A 6,119-nucleotide genomic window follows, 5' to 3' on the forward strand; every position below is an offset into this window, starting at 1 on the left:
GATCATGCTATTCATCTGATTCCAGGAAGTGTTCCTCCAAACATCAGGCCGTACAGATATCCCTATGTCCAAAAAAGTGAAATTGAACGTATGGTTGCAGAAATGCTAGAGGCTGGTATAATTCAACCGAGTCAAAGTTCTTTCTCAGCTCCAGTAGTATTGGTGCACAAGAAGGATGGATCATGGCGCATGTGTCTGAATTATAGGGAGCTCAACAAGCTCACTATTAAAGATAAGTTCCCCATTCCTGTCATTGATGAATTACTGGATGAATTGCATGGATCAATTTACTTCACCAAGTTGGATCTTCGTTCGAGATATCATCAAATCAGAATGAAGATTGAAGACATTCCGAAAACGGCATTTAGAACTCATGAGGGTCATTATGAATTTTTGGTCATGCCTTTTGGCCTTACCAATGCACCTTCAACATTTCAAGGTTTGATGAATTCAATTTTCAAACCATTCCTTAGAAAATTTGTGTTAGTATTTTTTGATGATATACTAATCTACAGCAAGTCTTGGAAGGATCATGTTGAACATGTTGACAGGGTGCTACAACTATTGGAGGAGAAACAATTATATGCAAAAAGATCCAAATGTTTCTTTGGAGTCCAGGAGGTGGAATATTTGGGTCATATTGTATCTCATGAAGGAGTTAAGGTAGACCCTAGCAAAATTAAAGCCATTAAGGAATGGAAAATCCCCACATCCATAAAGCATCTGCGAGGATTTCTTGGGTTGACAGGGTATTATCGCAAGTTTGTTAAGAATTATGGGAGAATAGCAGCACCTCTAACAACATTATTGAAGAAAGATTCATTTTCATGGACTCCGGAAGCAACAAAGGCCTTTGAACATCTTAAAGAGGCAATGTGCCAAGCACCGGTCTTAGCTACACCGGACTTCACAAAAACCTTTATTGTGGAATGTGATGCTTCAGGAAATGGAATTGGTGTTGTTCTAATGCAAGATGAAAGACCCATTGCTTTTGAAAGTCGTCCAATCAAGGGAAAGTTTTTAAGCAAAGCTATTTATGAGAAGGAAATGTTGGCAATACTCCATGCACTTAAGAAATGGCGACCCTACCTAATGGGAAGACACTTCAAGGTAAAAACGGATCATGATAGCCTTAAATACTTTTTAGAACAAAGATTATCCTCTGAAGAGCAACAAAAGTGGGTCACAAAGATGTTGGGTTATGACTTTGAAATCATCTACAAAAAAGGGAAGCAAAATGTGGTGGCAGATGCACTCTCAAGAAAGGATGAGGATGTGGAAGCATTGTTGTGTGCCATTTCTATTATCCAACCAGATTGGATAAACGAAGCAAGGGAGGAATGGAAGAATGACGAAGAAGTGTGGGCACTTATTCGAAAGCTACAACAAGATTCCAGTACTTCTGATACATTTAGCTGGCAAAATGATTCGTTATGGTACAAAGATCGCTTATACCTCTGTAAGAATTCCCAGCTAAAACAAAAGATTCTTATGGAATTGCACACTTCTCCCTTAGGAGGGCACTCAGGATTTTTAAAAACTTACCACAGGGTTAAGAAGGAATTTTTTTGGGATGGCCTTAAATCAGATATTCAAAAGTTTGTGGCGGAATGTTTGGTTTGCCAACAAAATAAAGTTGAAACAATTAAGACACCAGGTCTATTACAACCTTTATCCATTCCAAGCCAACGTTGGGAGGAGGTTTCAATGGATTTTATCACAGGTTTACCCAAGTCTGAGGGAAAGAGTGTCATCATGGTGGTAGTTGACAGACTTACCAAGTATGCACACTTTTGTGCATTATCACATCCATTTAAAGCCAGTACAGTTTCTACTGCATTTATGGAAACAGTTCAAAAGCTACATGGAAACCCAAAGATTATTGTAAGTGACAGAGATCCCATTTTCACTGGAAATTTTTGGACAAAATTATTTTCTTGTCTTGGTACTCAGTTAGCTCATAGCTCATCTTATCATCCTCAATCTGATGGGCAAACTGAGATAGTAAACAAATGTTTGGAAGGATATCTTCGTTGCTTTGTATCTGATAAACAGACACAATGGGTCAAATGGTTGCCTCTGGCTGAATGGTGGTATAACACTTCCTTCCATACAGCAACAAAAATGACCCCATTTATGGCACTTTATGGGTATCAACCACCATCCATCACATCATATTTAAGAGAAAATTCTAAGGTTCAGGCAGTGGAACATCACATCGAACATCAACAACAAGTCCTCCAACTCTTAAAGGATAACCTCGTGTTGGCACAAAATAGAATGAAACAACAGGCAGATCAACATCGCAGTGAAAGAAGTTTTGATGTAGGTGATTGGGTATTCCTACGGCTACAACCATATAAGCAAATGTCCCTAAAGCAAGCTAAGAAGGATAATAAATTATCACCAAAGTATTATGGTCCGTACAAGGTGTTGCAAAAGATTGGTACTATGGCATACAAATTGGAGCTTCCTGCAGCTTCTCGATTGCACCCAGTTTTCCATGTTTCATGTTTAAAGAAGGTTATAGGCGACAAGCTCCCAATTCAAACAATATTGCCAGAACTTGACGAGGAAGGAAAAATTATATTGGAACCAGAAGCAGTCATAGAAACAAGAACTCGACAGCTACGAAATCGATCAATTTCAGAGTATCTTATCAAGTGGAAGAACTTATCCGCTGAAGATTCCACATGGGAGGATGAGAATTTTATGCAGAAGTATCCAGAACTGCTCAAGCGTTGAGGACAACACTTTTTTGAAAGAGAGGGGCATGTTGGGTCCCTATAATACTAGTGATTACCCCATTACTATTGTAGTTATACCCCTTATTTATATTTTTGTGCCCATATTACCCCCATATTGTTATTTATGTGCCCCATAGAATCCCTCTATTGTTATTTTTGTGGCTTTATATTATTATTGTTAGGTCGGCTGGATTATATTGTGACTCCTTAGACTCCTATATATAGAAAGGAGGTTTTGTCATTTGTATCATCCAAGAATTGTTCATTTATGTAATGTAAAGGAGGTTGCCCCCTCGAAGAGGCTAAATTCTAAGGCGTTGATCTTTCTTTTCTATCTTTTCTTGAGCTGGTTTCATAACATAGACAGAGTGCCCCGATGGCACTTTAGGTGGATGTGATATTTGATTCTGTGAGCCATTAAAGGTTGTTGGCTTTTGGTAAACTAGAGGTGGTTATATTCTTTGTACAATATCTACCATATTTGGGAAAATCTTCAAATTCGGAAACCATAACCTTTAATTGTGTTGAGATTTTAAGATAAGTGATACAAATAAATTTAAGGATCCAATTGCTTCCTCGTCCAAGTCCAACTCAAATCCAAATGATTCTCACCATGAAACTCTGAAACAAACTGATGATATCAACAATCAACGAGAAATGCTAAAAACTTACCCAACAGGAAGGGGGTTGTAATTTAATAGCAGAGATTGAATTCAATGTGTCCTCCTCCATATCTTTAACCATGGAATCCATTAAATCGTTCATGTTATTATTTTCTTTAGGCCCTGCAACCCAATCGCTCATAAACTAACTCATCAAGTGGCCAATATAAAGTCTGTGTCAACAGAAGACCACATATATATATACATACACACACACACACACACACACACACATATATATATACAGCGAGATTCTTGTAGGAGTGATTGAATTTTAAGGAATATGCAGTGAATAGAGGATCAGGGAGACTATGAAAAGAAAGAAACCAACTACTTCTAAAATGACCAGCAGCTGCTACATAATTTGCACTGGAATAAGGATCACAGGTATTAATCCTACAACTAGACTTCTGTGAGTAAATGTTCATTGTGATGTGTAACATGGAAACAAACTGGCAAAATTCCGACCTTCACATGAGTACACAGAAGGTTATCAATTCAGATTGCTATGACATGACTATGCTCACAGACTCAAAACAATTTTATATGTGGATAGATTCAAGGTTGTCTCAGCCAACCCCTGGCACAGGTTCTCAGAGTATTGTCATCCTAATATGTAATGTAACTCTGCTTCATCTTCTATATTAGAATCCCCGTGGAGAGAGGGATTCCACCATGGGAATTCAATGTGTTCTATTCTGAATTCTGATTGAAATGATATTATGGTTTTTAGTAGAAGGGGCATTTGAAGATGTGTAGTAAGTTATGTTTACTGCAGTCCATCTTAATTGTCTGCAATTTGCAGCAGCAATGCTTTGATCTCCTTTGTTGTAACATCTTCCCCAGTGGATTGTTGATCACAATGTGCAAAATAATAGAGTTAGACTAGGAGCTATTGCAGTTTAATGGGTAATCAATTGAAACATTACATTACCTCTGCTCGAAATACATCTAGTGAAAATCCATTGAGGCGACTTAAGGTTGCTTGCTTAACATCAAGACCAAGTCCATCCAGAGCCTCGATTGTGGATAGAAGCAATCTTGACTTATTGGAATAGAACATGTGAATGTTTAGGACCTTCCCTTCTCTTCTACTTACCTCTGCCTACATTTCCAGGGAGAGGATATCAAAAGGGATTCTCTTTTTCAACCAATCACTATTGATTAGATGGTTACCTAAAAGAACTCACAAAGAAACCACCAATGACAAAGAAGCCTTGAAGCTTGAAAACAGAAAGAGATTGGTTGGCAACTATGACATTCCAATGTGATCAACAATAGAAGATTTATAAAATTTTATGAAGGGTAATATGAAAACTTGAACTTGCTGATTGACAGAATTTCATCTAAGTCACAATGGTCTACCAGTGGGCCTGTCTAACCCAAACAAATGTGGCCAAGGTTTTTCTTATAAAATGGTCTCACCTTGGTCACCACACATCTAGTTATGTCTATGCACTTCTTTCCTTCATTAAACCACCAACTCAAACTTCACCTTAATTTCTACATTTTCCATTAATGCAATTATCTCACATGTATTGCTGTCACATGCCAATCTAAAGTTGTCTCATGCATTATGGGCATGCAATCACTACCACACCAAATAATTTCATACTCAACTAACTTATATGAGTCTTGTGCCAACAAACTCCAACCATAATGCCCCCCAAACCCCTTGTCACACCAACAACCCAAATGCAACACCTAATCCAATGTATCTCACCTACTTAAGCAATTAATTCATGACAAGATAAGTAGAACCATCATAAGTCGTTACACTCATGGTTGAAGTTTCCTGAGTTAGAATCTCTTGTACACCATCCAATTGATTATGCTCCAGTTGTAAAGAAAATTGGAAATGAGATCGATTTAACTCTGGTTGATCTTGAGGGTCTTTTACCTTCGGCAATCATTATGGTTGTTTCTATCACTGCATCTACCATTAGTGATAAGCCTCTATTAGAAGAAAACTTGCAAAAGACTTTAGATGCCCGTGATAGAGCACTTGCACTTGATGCAACAAAAAATAAGGTTTTGGATTTTGTTGAGAGTAGGATGGGATACATTGCCCCCAATTTGTCTGTTATTGCAAGGAGTGGGGTTGCAGCGAAATTGATGGGTACTGCAGGGGGTCTCTCTTCACTGGCTAAAATGCCAACTTGTAATGTGCAGCTTCTAGGTGCAAAGAAAAATAATTTGGCAGGATTTTCAACAACGACTTCACAGTTTCATGTTGGATACCTTGAACAAACAGAGATTTTCCAGAGCACACCACCTGCTTTGAGAATGCGTGCATGTCGATTGTTAGTTGCTAATTTTTTTTCCATGAAACAGTTGAACCAAAGACTTTGCATTTCCAGTTTCTTTAAACTTAACAGTTCAGGTATATAACTTGTGGGCTGCAATGAGAAGATATATGACACCCGAAATTGGATCTAAACTTTGTAGCCAGATACTCCCAATAGGCATCTCCTAGAAAATCACCTTAACAAGTGACAAACTCCTTTTGTTCGTTGAATTTAAAGCAAAGTGGCAGCTTCTTAGGATCAAACTCCTCTACTTGATTTGGAACAAAAGAAATGAAGCACTTCGTAGCAAGGCACAAACTAAACATTTTTTTTATTGGTATGTCTGTACCCTGATCTGTGTAAATATTCACTTGCAGAACATTGTCCAAGTCCAAAAGGTTGAAATGAAAGTGGCAAACTTG

At 38.0% G+C, this 6,119-nt stretch overlaps 1 pseudogene; it reads left to right on the plus strand.

The window, feature by feature from the left end:
- The first annotated feature begins 5,323 nt into the window (after nt 1–5,323).
- Nucleotides 5,324–5,800, plus strand: LOC149265659 (U4/U6 small nuclear ribonucleoprotein Prp31 homolog pseudogene; annotated as a pseudogene).
- Nucleotides 5,801–6,119: the final 319 nt, after the last annotated feature.

This window comes from Pinus tabuliformis, chromosome 6 (assembly GCF_031772625.1).
Source record: "Pinus tabuliformis cultivar Carrire ecotype Pingquan chromosome 6, CPIR1, whole genome shotgun sequence".
Taxonomy (NCBI): Eukaryota; Viridiplantae; Streptophyta; class Pinopsida; order Pinales; family Pinaceae; genus Pinus; species Pinus tabuliformis.